Source organism: Bombina bombina, chromosome 2 (genome assembly GCF_027579735.1).
Source record: "Bombina bombina isolate aBomBom1 chromosome 2, aBomBom1.pri, whole genome shotgun sequence".
Taxonomy (NCBI): Eukaryota; Metazoa; Chordata; class Amphibia; order Anura; family Bombinatoridae; genus Bombina; species Bombina bombina.
In genome coordinates this window covers 856,102,432-856,124,134 of record NC_069500.1, presented here as the reverse complement: position 1 = coordinate 856,124,134, position 21,703 = coordinate 856,102,432, and the positions used below count along the sequence as shown (strand labels likewise).

Below are 21,703 nucleotides of genomic sequence, written 5' to 3'. Positions count from 1 at the left end.
TAAGTATTTATCTTTAAATAGGAATAATTTATTTAATAAGAGTTAATTAATTTCGTTAGATTAAATTTATATTTAATTTAGGGGGGGTGTTAGTGTTAGGGTTAGACTTAGCTTTAGGGGTTAATACATTTATTAGAATAGCGGTGAGCTCCGGTCGGCAGATTAGGGGTTAATACTATTTATTATAGGGTTAGTGAGGCGGATTAGGGGTTAATAACTTTATTATAGTAGCGGTGCGGTCTGCTCGGCAGATTAGGGGTTAATACGTGTAGGCAGGTGGAGGCGACGTTGAGGGGGGCAGATTAGGGGTTAATAAATATAATACAGGGGTCGGCGGTGTTAGGGGCAGCAGATTAGGGGTACATAAGTATAACATAGGTGGCGGTCGGCAGATTAGGGGTTAAAAAAGATTTAATCGAGTGGCGGCGATGTGGTGGGACCTCGGTTTAGGGGTACATAGGTAGTTTATGGGTGTTAGTGTACTTTAGAGTACAGTAGTTAAGAGCTTTATGAACTGGCGTTAGCCCAGAAAGCTCTTAACTACTGACTTTTTTCTGCGGCTGGAGTTTTGTCGTTAGATTTCTAACGCTCACTTCAGCCACGACTCTAAATACCGGAGTTAGAAAAATCCCATTGAAAAGATAGGATACGCAATTTACGTAAGGGGATCTGCGGTATGGAAAAGTCGCAGCTGAAAAGTGAGCGTTAGACCCTTTTTTGAGTGACTCCAAATACCGGAGTTAGCCTAAAACCAGCGTTAGGAGCCTCTAACGCTGGTTTTCACGGCTACCGCCAAACTCCAAATCTAGGCCTTAGATTGTATAAGCACCATAATTGTGTCATGTTTAATAATATGTAAGAAAGAGTTTAAAATGTGATTAAGGGATAAAATTGTATATCAATTATAGGTAAAAATGTCACTATTATATGTATATGGGAGCTAAAATGCAGTTATATACAAAAACATAATTTATGCTTACCTGATAAATTCCTTTCTTCTGTAGTGTGATCAGTCCACGGGTCATCATTACTTCTGGGATATTACTCCTCCCCAACAGGAAGTGCAAGAGGATTCACCCAGCAGAGCTGCATATAGCTCCTCCCCTCTACGTCACTCCCAGTCATTCTCTTGCACCCAACGACTAGATAGGATGTGTGAGAGGACTATGGTGATTATACTTAGTTTTATATCTTCAATCAAAAGTTTGTTATTTTAAAATAGCACCGGAGTGTGTTATTATCTCTCTGGCAGAGTTTGAAGAAGAATCTACCAGAGTTTTTGTTATGATTTTAGCCGGAGTAGTTAAGATCATATTGCTGTTTCTCGGCCATCTGAGGAGAGGTAAACTTCAGATCAGGGGACAGCCTGCAGATGAATCTGCATAGAGGTATGTAGCAGTTTTTATTTTCTGACAATGGAATTGATGAGAAAATCCTGCCATACCGATATAATGTCATGTATGTATACTTTACACTTCAGTATTCTGGGGAATGGTACTTCACTAGAATTACACTGTAAGAAATACATAAAGCTGTTTAATAACTAGAGATTATGTTTAACGTTTTTGCTGGAATGTAAAATCGTTTTCATTTGCTGAGGTACTGAGTGAATAAATGTTTGGGCACTATTTTTCCACTTGGCAGTTGCTTAATCTGTTTTCTGACAGTTTCTGTTCTCCCTCACTGCTGTGTGTGAGGGGGAGGGGCCGTTTTTTGGCGCTTTTACTATGCATCAAATATTTCAGTCAGCAACTCATTGTATTCCCTGCATGATCCGGTTCATCTCTACAGAGCTCAGGGGTCTTCAAAACTTATTTTGAGGGAGGTAATTTCTCTCAGCAGAGCTGTGAGAATTATAGTTTGACTGAGATAAAAAACGTTTATTCTGTAATTTGTTTCCTGCTTTCAGAATTTGTTATCTTTGCTAATGGGATTAAACCTTTGCTAAAGTTGTGTTGTTTACAAGGATTGAGGCTATAACTGTTTCAATTTATTAATTTTCAACTGTCATAGATCTTCTGTGCTTCTTAAAGGCACAGTACGTTTTAATATTATTCTAATTGAATTGTATTTCCAAGTTGCAAGTTTATTTGCTAGTGTGTTAAACATGTCTGATTCAGAGGATGATACCTGTGTCATTTGTTGCAATGCCAAAGTGGAGCCCAATAGAAATTTATGTACTAACTGTATTGATGCTACTTTAAATAAAAATCAATCTGTACAAATTGAACAAATTTCACCAAACAACGAGGGGAGAGTTATGCCGACTAACTCGCCTCACGTGTCAGTACCTACATCTCCCGCTCAGAGGGAGGTGCGTGATATTGTAGCGCCGAGTACATCTGGGCGGCCATTACAAATCACATTACAGGATATGGCTACTGTTATGACTGAGGTTTTGGCTAAATTACCAGAACTAAGAGGTAAGCGTGATCACTCTGGGGTGAGAACACAGTGCGCTGATAATATTAGGGCCATGTCAGACACTGCGTCACAGGTGGCAGAACATGAGGACGGAGAACTTCATTCTGTGGGTGACGGTTCTGATCCAAACAGACTGGATTCAGATATTTCAAATTTTAAATTTAAACTGGAAAACCTCTGTGTATTACTAGGGGAGGTGTTAGCGGCTCTGAATGATTGTAACACAGTTGCAATACCAGAGAAAATGTGTAGGTTAGATAAATATTTTGCGGTACCGACGAGTACTGAGGTTTTTCCTATACCTAAGAGACTTACTGAAATTGTTACTAAGGAGTGGGATAGACCCGGTGTGCCGTTCTCACCCCCTCCGATATTTAGAAAAATGTTTCCAATAGACGCCACCACAAGGGACTTATGGCAAACGGTCCCTAAGGTGGAGGGAGCAGTTTCTACCTTAGCTAAGCGTACCACTATCCCGGTGGAGGATAGCTGTGCTTTTTCAGATCCAATGGATAAAAAGTTAGAGGGTTACCTTAAGAAAATGTTTGTTCAACAAGGTTTTATATTGCAACCCCTTGCATGCATTGCGCCGATCACGGCTGCAGCGGCATTCTGGATTGAGTCTCTGGAAGAGAACATTGGTTCAGCTACTCTGGACGACATTACGGACAGGCTTAGAGTCCTTAAACTAGCTAATTCATTCATTTCGGAGGCCGTAGTACATCTTACTAAACTTACGGCGAAGAATTCAGGATTCGCCATTCAGGCACGCAGGGCGCTGTGGCTAAAATCCTGGTCAGCTGATGTTACTTCTAAGTCTAAATTGCTTAATATACCTTTCAAAGGGCAGACCTTATTCGGGCCCGGGTTGAAAGAGATTATCGCTGACATTACAGGAGGTAAAGGCCATGCCCTGCCTCAGGACAAAGCCAAAGCCAAGACTAGACAGTCTAATTTTCGTTCCTTTCGTAATTTCAAAGCAGGAGCAGCATCAACTTCCTCTGCACCAAAACAGGAAGGAGCTGTTGCTCGCTACAGACAAGGCTGGAAACCTAACCAGTCCTGGAACAAGGGCAAGCAGACTAGGAAACCTGCTGCTGCCCCTAAAACAGCATGAATTGAGGGCCCCCGATCCGGGATCGGATCTAGTGGGGGGCAGACTTTCTCTCTTCGCCCAGGCTTGGGCAAGAGATGTTCAGGATCCCTGGGCGCTAGAGATAATATCTCAGGGATACCTTCTGGACTTCAAATACTCTCCTCCAAGAGAGAGATTTCATCTGTCAAGATTGTCAACAATCCAGACAAAGAAAGAGGCGTTTCTACGCTGCGTACAAGAGCTCTTGTTAATGGGAGTAATCCATTCAGTTCCACGATCAGAACAGGGACAGGGGTTTTACTCAAATCTGTTTGTGGTTCCCAAAAAAGAGGGAACTTTCAGACCAATCCTGGACTTAAAGATCCTAAACAAATTCCTAAGAGTTCCATCGTTCAAGATGGAGACTATTAGGACAATTTTACCTATGATCCAAGAAGGTCAGTACATGACCACTGTAGATTTAAAAGATGCTTACCTTCACATACCGATTCACAAAGATCATTATCGGTACCTAAGGTTTGCCTTCCTAGACAGGCATTACCAGTTTGTGGCTCTTCCATTCGGATTGGCTACAGCTCCAAGAATCTTCACAAAGGTTCTGGGTGCTCTTCTGGCGGTACTAAGACCGCGGGGAATCTCGGTAGCTCCATACCTAGACGACATTCTGATACAAGCTTCAAGCTTTCAAACTGCCAAGTCTCATACAGAGTTAGTGCTGGCATTTCTAAGGTCACATGGATGGAAGGTGAACGAAAAGAAAAGTTAACTCGTTCCACTCACAAGAGTTCCCTTCCTGGGGACTCTTATAGATTCTGTAGAAATGAAGATTTACCTGACAGAGGACAGGCTAACAAGACTTCAAAGTGCTTGCCGCACCCTTCATTCCATTCAACACCCGTCAGTGGCTCAATGCATGGAGGTAATCGGCTTAATGGTAGCGGCAATGGACATAGTACCCTTTGCACGCTTACACCTCAGACCACTGCAACTGTGCATGCTAAGTCAGTGGAATGGGGATTACTCAGACTTATCCCCTTCTCTGAATCTGGATCAAGAGACCAGAAATTCTCTTCTATGGTGGCTTTCTCGGCCACATCTGTCCAGGGGGATGCCATTCAGCAGACCAGACTGGACAATTGTAACAACAGACGCCAGCCTTCTAGGTTGGGGTGCCGTCTGGAATTCTCTGAAGGCTCAGGGACAATGGAGTCAGGAGGAGAGTCTCCTGCCAATAAACATTCTGGAATTGAGAGCAGTTCTCAATGCCCTCCTGGCTTGGCCCCAGTTGACAACTCGGGGGTTCATCAGGTTTCAGTCGGACAACATCACGACTGTAGCTTACATCAACCATCAGGGAGGGACAAGAAGCTCCCTAGCTATGATGGAAGTATCAAAGATAATTCGCTGGGCAGAGTCTCACTCTTGCCACCTGTCAGCAATCCACATCCTGGGAGTGGAGAACTGGGAGGCGGATTTCTTAAGTCGTCAGACTTTTCATCCGGGGGAGTGGGAACTTCATCCGGAGGTCTTTGCCCAAATACTTCGACGTTGGGGCAAACCAGAGATAGATCTCATGGCGTCTCGACAGAACGCCAAGCTTCCTCGTTACGGGTCCAGATCCAGGGATCCAGGAGCAGTCCTGATAGATGCTCTGACAGCACCTTGGGACTTCAGGATGGCTTACGTGTTTCCACCCTTTCCGTTGCTTCCTCGATTGATTGCCAGAATCAAACAAGAGAGAGCATCAGTGATTCTAATAGCACCTGCGTGGCCACGCAGGACTTGGTATGCAGACCTGGTGGACATGTCATCCTGTCCACCTTGGTCTCTACCTCTGAAACAGGACCTTCTGATACAGGGTCCCTTCAAACATCAAAATCTAACTTCTCTGAAGCTGACTGCTTGGAAATTGAACGCTTGATTTTATCAAGACGTGGGTTTTCTGAGTCAGTTATTGATACCTTAATACAGGCTAGGAAACCTGTTACCAGAAAGATTTACCATAAGATATGGCGTAAATACCTATATTGGTGTGAATCCAAAGGTTACTCTTGGAGTAAGGTTAGGATTCCTAGGATATTGTCTTTTCTACAAGAAGGTTTAGAAAAGGGTTTATCTGCTAGTTCTTTAAAGGGACAGATCTCAGCTCTGTCCATTCTGTTACACAAACGTCTGTCAGAAGTTCCTGACGTCCAGGCTTTTTGTCAGGCTTTAGCCAGGATTAAGCCTGTGTTTAAAACTGTTGCTCCACCATGGAGTTTAAACCTTGTTCTTAATGTTTTACAGGGCGTTCCGTTTGAACCCCTTCATTCCATTGATATAAAGTTGTTATCTTGGAAAGTTCTATTTTTAATGGCTATTTCCTCGGCTCGAAGAGTCTCTGAATTATCAGCCTTACATTGTGATTCTCCTTATTTGATTTTTCATTCGGATAAGGTAGTCCTGCGTACTAAACCTGGGTTCTTACCTAAGGTAGTTACTAACAGGAATATCAATCAAGAGATTGTTGTTCCTTCTTTATGCCCAAATCCTTCTTCAAAGAAGGAACGTCTACTGCACAACCTGGATGTAGTCCGTGCTCTAAAATTTTACTTACAGGCAACTAAGGAATTTCGACAAACGTCTTCTCTGTTTGTCATTTACTCTGGGCAGAGGAGAGGTCAAAAAGCTTCCGCTACCTCTTTCTTTTTGGCTTCGTAGCATAATTCGTTTAGCTTATGAGACTGCTGGACAGCAGCCTCCTGAAAGAATTACAGCTCATTCTACTAGAGCTGTGGCTTCCACTTGGGCCTTCAAGAATGAGGCCTCTGTTGAACAGATTTGCAAGGCTGCAACTTGGTCTTCGCTTCATACTTTTTCCAAATTTTACAAATTTGACACTTTTGCTTCATCGGAGGCTATTTTTGGGAGAAAGGTTCTTCAGGCAGTGGTTCCTTCTGTATAAAGAGCCTGCCTATCCCTCCCGTCATCCGTGTACTTTTGCTTTGGTATTGGTATCCCAGAAGTAATGATGACCCGTGGACTGATCACACTTAACAGAAGAAAACATAATTTATGCTTACCTGATAAATTCCTTTCTTCTGTAGTGTGATCAGTCCACGGCCCGCCCTGTTTTTAAGGCAGGTAAATATTTTTTAATTTATACTCCAGTCACCACTTCACCCTTGGCTTTTCCTTTCTCGTTGGTCCTTGGTCGAATGACTGGGAGTGACGTAGAGGGGAGGAGCTATATGCAGCTCTGCTGGGTGAATCCTCTTGCACTTCCTGTTGGGGAGGAGTAATATCCCAGAAGTAATGATGACCCGTGGACTGATCACACTACAGAAGAAAGGAATTTATCAGGTAAGCATAAATTATGTTTTTGTTTATAACTGCATTTTAGCTCCCATATACATATAATAGTGACATTTTTACCTATAATTGATATACAATTTTATCCCTTAATCACATTTTAAACTCTTTCTTACATATTATTAAACATGACACAATTATGGTGCTTATACAATCTAAGGCCTAGATTTGGAGTTTGGCGGTAGCCGTGAAAACCAGCGTTAGAGGCTCCTAACGCTGGTTTTAGGCTAACTCCGGTATTTGGAGTCACTCAAAAAAGGGTCTAACGCTCACTTTTCAGCTGCGACTTTTCCATACCGCAGATCCCCTTACGTAAATTGCGTATCCTATCTTTTCAATGGGATTTTTCTAACTCCGGTATTTAGAGTCGTGGCTGAAGTGAGCGTTAGAAATCTAACGACAAAACTCCAGCCGCAGAAAAAAGTCAGTAGTTAAGAGCTTTCTGGGCTAACGCCAGTTCATAAAGCTCTTAACTACTGTACTCTAAAGTACACTAACACCCATAAACTACCTATGTACCCCTAAACCGAGGTCCCACCACATCGCCGCCACGCGATTAAATCTTTTTTAACCCCTAATCTGCCGACCGCCACCTATGTTATACTTATGTACCCCTAATCTGCTGCCCCTAACACCGCTGACCCCTGTATTATATTTATTAACCCCTAATCTGCCCCCTCAACGTCGCCTCCACCTGCCTACACGTATTAACCCCTAATCTGCCGAGCAGACCGCACCGCTACTATAATAAAGTTATTAACCCCTAATCCGCCTCACTAACCCTATAATAAATAGTATTAACCCCTAATCTGCCGACCGGAGCTCACCGCTATTCTAATAAATGTATTAACCCCTAAAGCTAAGTCTAACCCTAACACTAACACCCCCCTAAATTAAATATAAATTTAATCTAACGAAATTAATTAACTCTTATTAAATAAATTATTCCTATTTAAAGATAAATACTTACCTGTAAAATAAATCCTAATATAGCTACAATATAAATTATAATTACATTGTAGCTATTTTAGGATTAATATTTATTTTACAGGCAACTTTGTAATTATTTTAACCATGTACAATAGCTATTAAATAGTTAAGAACTATTTAATAGCTACCTAGTTAAAATAATTACAAAATTACCTGTAAAATAAATCCTAACCTAAGTTACAATTAAACCTAACACTATACTATCATTAAATTAATTAAATAAAATACCTATAATTACCTACAATTAAACCTAACACTACACTATCAATACATTAATTAAATACAATATCTACAAATAACTACAATGAAATAAACTAACTAAAGTACAACAAATAAAAAAGAACTAAGTTACAAAAAATAAAAAAATATTTACAAACATAAGAAAAATATTACAACAATTTTAAACTAATTACACCTACTCTAAGCCCCCTAATAAAATAACAAAGACCCCCAAAATAAAAAATGCCCTACCCTATTCTAAATTAATAAAGTTCAAAGCTCTTTTACCTTACCAGCCCTGAACAGGGCCCTTTGCGGGGCATGCCCCAAGAAGTTCAGCTCTTTTGCCTGTAAAAAAAAAACATACAATACCCCCCCCCAACATTACAACCCACCACCCACATACCCCTAATCTAACCCAAACCCCCCTTAAATAAACCTAACACTAAGCCCCTGAAGATCATCCTACCTTGTCGTCACCTCACCAGGTATCACCGATCCGTCCTGGCTCCAAAATCTTCATCCAACCCAAGCGGGGGCTGGCGATCCATCATCTGGTGGCTGAAGAGGTCCAGAAGAGGCTCCAAAGTCTTCATCCTATCCGGGAAGAAGAGGCGATCCGGACCGGCAACGATCTTGATCCAAGCGGCATCTTCTATCTTCATCCGATGACAATCGGCTCCATCCTGAAGACCTCCACCGCGGACCCATCTTCTTCCGGCGACATCCAACTGAAGAATGACGGTTCCTTTAAGGGACGTCATCCAAGATGGCGTCCCTCGAATTCCGATTGGCTGATAGGATTCTATCAGCCAATCGGAATTAAGGTAGGAATATTCTGATTGGCTGATGGAATCAGCCAATCAGAATCAAGTTCAATCTGATTGGCTGATTGGATCAGCCAATCGGATTGAACTTGATTCTGATTGGCTGATTCCATCAGCCAATCAGAATATTCCTACCTTAATTCCGATTGGCTGATAGAATCCTATCAGCCAATCAGAATTCGAGGGACGCCATCTTGGATGACGTCCCTTAAAGGAACCGTCATTCTTCAGTTGGATGTCGCCGGAAGAAGATGGGTCCGCGGTGGAGGTCTTCAGGATGGAGCCGGTCGTCATCGGATGAAGATAGAAGATGCCGCTTGGATCAAGATGGTTGCCGGTCCGGATCGCCTCTTCTGGACCTCTTCAACCACCGGATGATGGATCGCCAGACCCCGCGTGGGTTGGATGAAGATTTTGGAGCCAGGACGGATCGGTGATACCTGGTGAGGTGAAGACTAGGTAGGATGATCTTCAGGGGCTTAGTGTTAGGTTTATTTAAGGGGGGTTTGGGTTAGATTAGGGGTATGTGGGTGGTGGGTTGTAATGTTGGGGGGGGGTATTGTATGTTTTTTTTTACAGGCAAAAGAGCTAAACTTCTTGGGGCATGCCCCGCAAAGGGCCCTGTTCAGGGCTGGTAAGGTAAAAGAGCTTTGAACTTTATTAATTTAGAATAGGGTAGGGCATTTTTTATTTTGGGGGTCTTTGTTATTTTATTAGGGGGCTTAGAGTAGGTGTACTTAGTTTAAAATTGTTGTAATATTTTTCTTATGTTTGTAAATATTTTTTTATTTTTTGTAACTTAGTTCTTTTTTATTTTTTGTACTTTAGTTAGTTTATTTCATTGTAGTTATTTGTAGATATTGTATTTAATTAATGTATTGATAGTGTAGTGTTAGGTTTAATTGTAGGTAATTATATGTATTTTATTTAATTAATTTAATGATAGTATAGTGTTAGGTTTAATTGTAACTTAGGTTAGGATTTATTTTACAGGTAATTTTGTAATTATTTTAACTAGGTAGCTATTAAATAGTTCTTAACTATTTAATAGCTATTGTACATGGTTAAAATAATTACAAAGTTGCCTGTAAAATAAATATTGATCCTAAAATAGCTACAATGTAATTATAATTTATATTGTAGCTATATTAGGATTTATTTTACAGGTAAGTATTTATCTTTAAATAGGAATAATTTATTTAATAAGAGTTAATTAATTTCGTTAGATTAAATTTATATTTAATTTAGGGGGGTGTTAGTGTTAGGATTAGACTTAGCTTTAGGGGTTAATACATTTATTAGAATAGCGGTGAGCTCCGGTCGACAGATTAGGGGTTAATAATTTAAGTTAGGTGTCGGCGATGTTAGGGAGGGCAGATTAGGGGTTAATACTATTTATTATAGGGTTAGTGAGGCGGATTAGGGGTTAATAACTTTATTATAGTAGCGCTCAGGTCCGGTCGGCAGATTAGGGGTTAATAAGTGTAGGCAGGTGGAGGCAACGTTGTGGGGAGCAGATTAGGGGTTAATAAATATAATATAGGGGTCGGCGGTGTTAGGGGCAGCAGATTAGGGGTACATAGGGATAATGTAAGAAGCGGCGGTTTACGGAGCGGCAGATTAGGGGTTAAAAAAATATGCAGGGGTCAGCGATAGCGGGGGCGGCAGAATAGGGGTTAATAAGTGTAAGGTTAGGGGTGTTTAGACTCGGGGTACATGTTAGGGTGTTAGGTGCAGACGTAGGAAGTGTTTACGCATAGCAAACAATGGGGCTGCGTTAAGAGCTGAACGCGGCTTTTTTGCAGGTGTTAGGTTTTTTTTCAGCTCAAACAGCCCCATTGTTTCCTATGGGGGAATCGTGCACAAGCGCTTTTTTGAGGCTAGCCGCGTCCGTAAGCAACTCTGGTATCGAGAGTTGAAGTTGCGTTAAAAATGCTCTACGCTCCTTTTTTGGAGCCTAACGCAGCCTTTATGTGGACTCTCAATACCAGAGTTATTTTTATGGTGCGGCCAGAAAAAAGCCGGCGTTAGCTTTTCGGGTCGTTACCGACAAAACTCCAAATCTAGCCGTAAGAGCGTTCTACCTATGAAATTAATAGAAAGGTGCTATTTACTTTTTTATATATAGAGAGACCAAATCCAATTACATATTGGCAAAAAGCACCTAAAACATCACAAGATGCCATTAAATAATCAGAGTTCATTTACTCATCTACTTGACATTATCTGTATGAATAAATACAAATATATTTCAACTTATGTATAATAGTATATACCTAAATATGTCAAGAAATGAAATATTTTAAAATGTGCTAAAATACTAACAAATAGTTATCTCTCTGAATTTTTATACAATAAAGTTATCATGTCAGTGAATTTGTTCAAGTGAATTGTGTAAAATATATATATATTTATCTAGGCGTATAAAGGCTGGGTTGTCGACCTCCAGCCTGCTTAGGATGTCCAGATAGACCTATCTCCTAAATTATATGCCCCTATTAGTGCATGACATGTTCTAAATGTGAATATATAATAAACAATTAAATTATAACTGCATTTTTGTTATCATTACTATCAATATTAAATGGACAGTCTACACCAGAATTTTTGTTGTTTTAAAAGATAGATAATCCCTTTATTCCCTAGTTTTGCATAACCAACACAGTTATATTAATACACTTTTTACCTCTGTTATTATCTTGTATCTATCAGTGACGAACAGTCATAGGAGGCAGGTGAGATGTGTGTAATTACACTTTTTTGTAATAATCTTGAAAATATATATATATTTACATTTTTGGACGGTCCTTGAATTTTATCTGGATTGATCTTCCACCCTTGGTGCTTTGTACCTCTGCTTTAGTCTCCCCCTGTATCATTATATCATCAATATAATGACTTAATTGTATGTCTGCTTCTAATGGGAAAGCATCTAAATGTTCTGCCACCATCCGGTGACAGATGGTCAGAAAGTGTAACCAGCCCATAGGTAATCTAGTTAGTGTATATTGCCTACCTAGCCAGGTAAATGCAAACTGATCCTTGACTCCCTCAGCTATTGGTATAGTAAATAAAGCATTTGCTAAATCTATTATAGCATACCATGAACCCTTATGTGATTGTATGCTTTTAATGATAGTGACAGTGTCTGGTACTGGTGCCTGCAAGGGAGGTGTGTGTTTATTTAATTCCCTATAATCAATAGTAATTCTCCATGATCCATCACTCTTTTTTACAGGCCATACTAGATTATTCCAGGCTGTGGTGGTGGGCTTCATTACACCAACCTCCACTAATTGTTTTATTGTCTCTGTAATTTCTTTATGTCCCCCAGGAATTCTATATTGTTTCATAACTATTAATTTTGTAGCGGGAGGGATATGTATTGGGGGCATCTTAACCTTGCCTACCAATACTGGATCAGCCTTTATAGAGGCTTTCTTTACTCCAAAAGAAAACTTCCCATTTGGTAAATATAACGGTAATCCCTTTAATACATCCATTCCTATAATAGGAATTGGAACGATCAAGACAGAATATTTTCGAATTGTAAGTTGATTAATCTTTAACGCTACTTGAGTTTGTACTCCTGATGTCACTTTCCCTCCTAGTCCAGTTATGCTCACTTTTACCCCTTTACATGTTTTGGGATTGCCATAAATTAAAGTAGCCTCCACCCCAGTATCCACTAAAGCGGGAACTCATTGTACATTACCTCCTTTCTAATGTATCTGCATATTTACATAGGGGCAGTTATCAAATCTTATGTCTACTGGGGTTTGGCTGGCTACCTATTCGCTATCACTGACATTGAGAAGTGATTTTGGTTCTTCTCATTGTGTTTTTACATTCATCTTGGCTACTATTGTGGCTATATCCTCCCATGGATACAATTTCTTAAATTCTCCCCAATCAGGGTATTTCACCTCTTTTTCAAGAGGAGCACTAGGAGTTTTTGCTACATGTGCACTAACAGGTTTGGCTTGTACATGTTTTCTATATAGTTTCCACAATTCACTAGTCTCCTTTCTGTCTATCTGATCCTTAGCCACTCCTGCCATCAATAATGTTGTGAACATTTCTCGTCTAGATACTAGATTCTCTCCTCCCGTTCATTTTTTCTTCTGAGAATTATGTGGCACTCTATTTTCGCTCGTTTCTGTAAATTTACCTTTATCACAATCACCCATATCCTGTAATTCCTGTAACCTTTCTGCAACATTCTGAATTGGCTCATCTACCATTGCTAATAATTATGTCATTGCCACCCCTTTATATCCTGGTAGGCCAGTTCTAATGATTCTATTCCGCAAGCCTGATGTTAAAGGTTGTATCATTAAATCAGTCTGCTCATTACTAAACATGGCTGATTTTATAGCTTCTTCCTTAACTCTTTGAATGGCATCTCTAATGGTATTCCAAGGTCTTTCATTGGGGGTCCACTCTGCTTCCCCGGGATATTTCATATACATTCCCCTAGCAGCTAGATTCAGTAAAGTAGACTGCTGCACATTTTGCCTTTCATTCTCTTAGTAGGAACAAAACACAGTTTGTATATTTGGATCCCTGGATAATACAGTGAATTTAAAAGAATCCCCTTTATCTAACATAACTCCTCCTGCCCCTTTTTCAAATAGTCTAACCATCCATGCAGCATCAGATTCGCCTTGACATTTTTTTGGAATCTTTGAATTAGATCTGTTATTTCTGCTTGAGAAAAATCTTCGATCCTAACCCTAGATCTTATTACGGATGGGCCTGGACCCATTTCCTGTACCCCATCCAGTCCCAGACGTGGTGCTTGATTAAAAATAGGATTACCCTGAGCTTAACATGGGGCTGTCCATTTGCATCCAATTCCAAGACCTATTGGACCTTCTTCTGTTTGTTGCCGTCTGGATATAGGATTAACCCGTTTTAATTTGTTCGGATTCGGAAGGTCTGTGACCAGATCTGGACAACGGGGTCCTCCCGGACAATCATCCCAATCATCTGAAGTGTCACTGTCCCATACATCTCTATCCCATTTATCAGGATCCCAATTTACTCCTGATGATGCTATACATTTCCTGATTCCTTTTCATTTTTTATATTTATTAGCTGCTACCTTCATCGCAGCTACTTCAGCTGCATGTTGATAAGTACTCAACTTATCTGAAAGCAACCTATTGTTGCATTATGCTACCATAATATTACCCTCTAATTCAGCAATGTGTTTTTCTAATTTTAAATTACGCTTACGCCAATCTTCTGCTTTCTTATGTTGTTCCCTATATGCTGTACACATTATCCATAGCCTCCGTGCTAAAGCGGGCTGTTCTTTTCCTCTATCAACAGGCACTTCCTCTAATGTTTTAACTACATCAACAGGATTAGCTTCTTTAAGAGTCAAGTCCCATTGTTCACACAACCCTGCTCCTTTAGCTTCATGTGCCACGTCATTATAAGGTGAATCATCCCACCGGGAATAGTAACACCTTTGACAACCTTAACTTTTTTTTAAACATCATTACCCATAAATAGAATTTTCTTTTGTGAATAAGTTTATTTATTTATGATTTGACAGCATAACACCCGCAACCAACACAAATATTTCAGCAAATACTTGAATACCCCACTTCTGGTACTAAATTATGTATTGCCTAATAAAATGTATACCTTAATACATATGCTAAAAGCAATAATTGAGCTCTTTGCTATTCTTAATATGTATAATAGTTTATTCACAAAAGAAAAGAACGATCTTAAACAATAATGTATAATAACTTGTTTATATAAAAGTAAAATAAATCACTACATCACCAGATACTGCATCATATATGTTCCACTTTGGCTGGGGATTCCCGTCAACTTCAGCCCGAACGATATAGAAGATCTGGGAGTCTCAGTATTCTATCCAAACGACACGTCTGCCCTTAGATTGAGAAGTCCAATTAAAGAAAGTCCCAGATCCTCTATATACATTTTTTAATAATAGTTTTTACATTAGTTTTTGAGAAAAAAAAAGGTAATGAAACTGTCTATCTGGCTCTTATTCCTGTCCAGATGTATCCGGTCCAACAAATGTCTCAACCACGGATGAGTCATTTGTTCTTTTAGAATACATATTGTTTTGTTCAGCATTTTTTCAATCAAAACAAGTTATATATAAGCTTCAAGTCTATGCCATGTCAGGAACTCCGGATTTATCTGTCTATATAGATTCATATAGGCCAAGAAGACTGGTTTACATTCATCACACTCTATACGGCCTGCCATATCACATTTGTATCACAACATTTTACAAGCTCCCCAATATTAGTGACATGAAGGAAACTCAACTACTAATGCAAATAGGAAAGGCTGCTAATAATAAAAGTGCTGTAATTATGGGAGATTTTAACTACCAAGACAAAAAACTGGACCAATGAAACTAGTAATAAGGGAGCTAAGGGAGATAGAATTTTGTTCTTAGGGATAACCTTGTCACAATTAATGGAGGAGCCAACAAGGAAACTAAGCTATATTGGATTTAGTGCTATCAAACGATACAGCAAAATTAAATTATTTAAGGAAATCATTAAATAACATACAGCTAGATTACGAGTTTGTCGTTAAGATTGAAAAAGCATCGTTATGGCCCATAATGCTGCCTTTTCCCTAACGCTGGTATTACAAGTCTTGTAGGTATAGGTGTACCACACACCTTTTTGGCCATCATGCAACATCAGTACCGGACTTTTTAAAAAGTCCTTTTTCAATGGGACTTCCATAACGCCGGTATTACGAGTTTTCCTGAGAGACAAAAAAGTGAGCGGTACACCATATAACGACAAGATCTGTACTGCCATCTAAAGTCAGTAGTTATGAGTTTTACGTTACAAAGCTGTACCATAAAACTCATAACTAAAGTGTTAAAAAGTACAATAACACCCATAAACTACCTATTAACCCCTAAACCGAGGCCCTCCCGCATCTCAAACACTATAATAAATTTATTAACCCCTAATTTACTGCTCCCGACCTCACCGCCACTATAATAAACCTATTAACCCCTAAACTGCCACCCTCCCGCATTGCATACACTATTTAAATATTATTAACCCCTAATCTGCCGTCCGCCCACACTGCCACTTTAATAAACCTATTAACCCCTAAACCGGAATCCCCCCACAACAAAATATACTAAAATAAATTAACCCCTAAACCTCCCACATCACTAACTCTACATAAATATATTAACCCCTAGTCTTAACCCTAACACAACCCTAAGCTTAACACCCCCTAACTTAAATATAATTAAAATAAAATCTAAATAAACCTTACAATTATTAACTAAATAATTCCTATTTAAAACTAAATATAAACTAACCTGTAAAAAAAAAAAACCTAACCTAGTTACAAAATAACTAATAGTTATATTGTAGCTATCTTAGGTTTTATTTTTATTTCACAGGTAAGTATTGTAAGGTTTGTATTTATTTTAACTAGATAGACTAGTTAATAAATAGTTATTTACTAGCTACCTACCTTAATTAAAATAAATACAAAGTTACCTGTAAAATAAAAACTAACCTGCCTTAAACTATAACCTAACATTACAATAAAATGAAATAAATTTAAATAATAAAATACAATTTACTAACTTACAAAAAAAATAAACACTAAATTACAAAAAATAAAAAACGAAATTATCAAAAATAAAAAAAATACTCCTAATAGCACTATCAAAATAAAAAATGCCCCCCCCCCAAAAAAATAAATAAAAAAAACCCTAGCCTACACTAAACTGCCAATGGCCCGTAAAAGGGCCTTTTGCAGGGCATTGCCCCAAAGATACCAGCTCTTTTACATTGCAATAAAAAATACAAACAACTCCCCAACAGTAAAAGGTTAGTGTTTTGGGCAATTCGTAAAAGAGCTAAATGCCCTTTTAAGGGCAATTGCCCATCCAAATGCCCTTTTCAGGGCAATGTTTAGCTTAGGTTTATTTTTAAGGTTTTTTTTTTTTTTATTAGGTTTTTTTTGGGGGGGGGGGTGTAGGTGGGTGGTGGGTTTTACTGTTGGGGGTTTGTTTGTATTTTTATTGCAATGTAAAAGAGCTGGTATCTTTGGGGCAATGCCCTGCAAAAGGCCCTTTTAAGGGCCATTGGCAGTTTAGTGTAGGCTAGGGTGTTTTTTTTATTTTGGGGGGAGCTTTTTTATTTTGATTAGATAAGGAGTAATTGGGTTTTTTTTTTATAATTTTGTTCTTTATAATTTAGTGTGGTTTTTTTGTAAGTTAGTAAATTGTATTTTATTAATTTAATTTATTTCATTTTATTGTAAGGTTAGTTTTTAGTGTAAGGCAGGTTAGGTTTTATTTTACAGGTAACTTTGTATTTATTTTAACTAGATAGCTAGTATATAGTTAACTATTTAATAACTAGTCTACCTAGTTAAAATAAATACAAACTTACCTTTGAATTAAAAATGAAACCTAAGATAGCTACAATATAACTATTAGTTATTTTGTATCTAGCTTAGGTTTTTTTACAGGTATGTATTTACTTTTGAATAGGAATTATTTAGTTAATAATTGTAAGGTTTATTTAGATTTATTTTAATTATATTTAAGTTAGGGGGTGTTAGGGTTACATTAGGACTGGGGTTATGCTTAGGGTTAGGTTTAGGGGTTAATAACTTTTTTATAGTAGAAATGAATATGTCCACAGCACTGTATTATTCAAATTTCTTTATTCTCTGTTAATTACAGACGTAAAATAGCGACGTTTCGAGTGTTGCCACTCTTGCTAGTTACAATGTATCATTTTGCAACAATTTAAAACCCTCAGTTTGGCGCCAACCACTCCACTAGGTGGATCTGCTGCCATCTACTGACTAATCTGGTAAATAACACTTTAAAAACATTTCACTATTACATGATAAACTGTAACTATGAATTAAAAATTTGTTTGCTTACACACAGTATTAATTTCATGTTCTTTCTATCACTTAAAGGGACAGTCAACACCAGAATTTTTGTTGTTTAAAAAGAAAGATAATCCCTTTATTACCCGTTCCCCAGTTTTGCACAACCAACACAGTTATATTAATATTCTTTTTACCTCTGTAATTATCTTGTATATTAGCTTCTGCTGACTGCCCCCTTATTTCAGTTCTTTTGACAGACATGCAGTTTAGCCAATCAGTGCTCAGTCCTAGGTCACTTTACGTGCATGAGCTCAATGTTATCTATATGAAACGTGAACTAATGCCCTCTAGTGGTCAAAATGCATTCAGATTAGAGGCAGTCTTCAAGGTCTAAGAAATTAGTATATGAACCTCCTAGTTTTAGCTTTCAACTAAGAATACCAAGAGAACAAAGCAAAATTGGTGATAAAAGTAAATTGGGAAGTTGTTTAAAATTGCATGCCCTATTTAAATCATGAAAGTTTTTTTTTGACTTGACTGTCACTTTAATGTATTCTATATACAATCAATTTATATTACAGATGTAGCAAGTTCATTATACATATAGTCTGTTACAGATAATTTATCCTAAAATTAAATTTTATTATATTTCATTTCATATAGGTGGTATATAACTCATACCTCCAATTTCTCCTAATGTTAAATAGACTATATGTCAGGATGTATACAGAGTATTCTACAGATAAAATATAGTGAATATATGGGGTTCATATTACAGAAATATTGACCAATCAAAGTCTCTATTTAACCCATTAGGCTCCATTCTCCCCAATTCGAAAATCCAAAGTTTTAACACTTTTTCTCTGTCACTACCATTTCTCTGTGGGCCCACACTATCAATTACTTGCCATCTTAATTGGCTTATCTGATGGCCACATTTTAGGAAATGATGGGACACTGGTGCTTCAGTGTTCTTACACCTTATATTCGAGCGGTGTTGGCATATCCTATCCCTGATCATACGGGTAGTTTACCCTATGTAGATCAGGGAACAGGAGCATTTTATGAGATAGATTTGATTGGTCAATATTTCTGTAATATGAACCCCATATATTCACTATATTTTATCTGTAGAATACTCTGTATACATCCTGACATATAGTCTAGTTAACATTAGGAGAAATTGGAGGTATGAGTTATATACCACCTATATGAAATGAAATATAATAAAATTTAATTTTAGGATAAATTATCTGTAACAGACTATATGTATAATGAACTTGCTACATCTGTTATATAAATTGATTGTATATAGAATACATTAAGTGATAGAACATTAAATTAATACTGTGTGTAAGCAAAAAATATTTAATTCATAGTTACAGTTTATCATGTAATATTGAAATGTTTTTAAATTGTTATTTTTCCAGATTAGTAGATGGCAGCAGATCCACCTAGTGGAGTGGTTGGCGCCAAACTGAGGGTTTTAAATTGTTACAAAATGATACATTGTAACTAGCATGAGTAAGAGTGGCAACACTCAAAACGTCGCTATTTTAGGTCTGTAATTAACAGAGAATAAAGAAATTTGAATAATACAGTGCTGTGGACATATTCGTTTCTACTATTGGAATTGGGGGAGCCAGGCAGGACCCCTGTTTTCACGTGCATTATACTCCCGCTTTTGCTGTACTAACAAGCTGCTAACTTTATTATAGTGGCGGCGACATTGGGGGTGGCAGATTTGGGGTTAATAAGTGTAATGTAGGTGGCGGTGAATTTAGGGGGAGCAGATTAGGGGTTAATAACTAATGTAGGTAGCAGCAATGTAGGGGCAGCAGATTAGGGGTTAATAACTGTATTTAGGCAGTGGTGATGTTAGGGGCAGCAGATTAGGGGTGTTTAGATGTGGGGTTTATGTTAGGGTGTTTTAGGTTTTCTTTTCCCCATAGACAATGGGGCTGCATTACAGAGCTTTTTATTCCATGATCGCAGGTATTAGGCTTTTTTTTGCCGGCTCTCCCCATTGATGTCTATGGGGAAATTGTGCACAAGCACATCAAAGTGTAGTGCTTGATTTCGGTGCGGTATGGAGCTCAACGCCACCATATCGCCTGCACAAGCCTGCTTTTTGTAAACTTGTAATAGCAGCACTATAGGGAGGTGAAATAACGCCGCTTTTGTGGCGGTCGTTTAAATCCCTATAGCGCTCAAAACTCGTAATCTAGCTGATAAATTGGGAAAATATATAAAAATATAGAGGATGCATGGATAACATTTAAAATGTTGTTAAATAAATATACATAACACATACCACATGGTTATAAAAAGTAAAATAAATAAATCCAAGCCAGTGTGGCTAAATAAAAATGTGTTAAGAGTAAATAGGAAAAAATGTAGGGCATTTTAAGTATTTCAAAAAAGTAGTAGAAACTCAACATACCAACAATGTAACAAAGCAAGCAAAAAGTCAATGAAATTAATCAAAAATGAAAGATTAGGCTATGAGGAATGGTTAGCCAAACTGGGTCTGTTTTCTCTAGAAAAAAAGGCATTTGTGAGGTGACATGAATACTTTATACAAATATATTCAATGCCCATATACAGAGACGGCAGAAGCTCGGTTTATTCCAAGAAAAATGCTTGTGACAAGAGGTCACAATTTAAGGCTAAGGAAAGGAGATTTAATCTCCTGCAACATAAATGTCTTTTTACTGTAAGAGCAATAAAATTGTGGAGCTCATTACCTAAGGAGGTAGTAAATGCCAATATCTTGGATACATTTAAAAATGTTTTAGTTACATTTATGGTTAGAAACAGAATTCAGGGATATGATTGCTTGTGTTAAATGGGTCACATATTTTAATGGGATTAATTGAAGCGTAACTTGAGCTTTTTTGTAAGTATATTAAGATATGTATAGGTTGAACTCAATAGACTTCTGTCTTTTTCAACCTCCTCAAATTTGTTACTATGTTACATGAGAGTTAAAGATAAAAACAGTCATATACAATAATCTCTTTTTTTGTGTCTTTACATTTTTTTCTTTCTGTTTTTACACATTGTAGCAATGTTAATAGAAATGTTAAATTAATAAGAATAATAATCAATATAATGTAATACCATAAGATAAAATACCATTTTGAACACAAAATTGTGACAAATACTGAGAATATGGTTTCAGCAATATAAAATTGACTGTACCATTGCCTATTTACATTTGACCTTAGACATAATTGCAAGTGAGATAACAATTTGTAAATTGTAATGATCATTTGCAGCAGGGAGACAAAGCCTTCCTAGCATATAAACACTATCTCTAGTCAAAAATGTCTTGTGAAAACATTTACTACTTAGGATGGTAAAAGTATAGATAGGACTAAAAATTAACAGTAAACATTTTGAGATTGCAAGACATTTCCGTTGTGTTGCTATTGAATAACATCAGCCAACAATTTTAAAACATATATTTAAATCCTTTTTACTGCAGTTTGTTTTCGATAGCTAGACTCCATCAATTATTTGCCTTATTTGGTCCACAGACTTTGTTTTGCAGTTGTTATCCGATAAAGCTGATTGGGGACAGATCTGCAGCAGAGTAAGTCCAAAGAAGTCACCAGGGTGCATTTCAAGTTTTGATAATCGCTCAATTTTCAAAACTAAACTACATTAAGAAGGGAGAAAATACATAAATAAAATATATTGTAAAGCTGTTTAATTTTTTACTACAGTATTACTTACTTTTAGAAAATGTTGCATATTTTTCTTTCTGAGATGTTTATATTATTTTAGTTAAGTAGTAGCTATTGCTACTTTTTTCATTTTGACTTATGCTTGTATCATTTTTAAAATTTGGTAAGCAAACAGTATACCAGAAATAAATTCATAAAGCCAGATAAAACTA

The 21,703-nt window shown here is 37.7% G+C and overlaps 1 protein-coding gene across 1 annotated transcript in view; it reads left to right on the top strand.

Annotated features, from left to right (window-relative positions):
- ADGRL3 (adhesion G protein-coupled receptor L3) overlaps positions 1-21,703 on the top strand; it is a 1,741,359-nt gene that overhangs the window by 432,190 nt on the left and 1,287,466 nt on the right. The window lies entirely within an intron of this gene.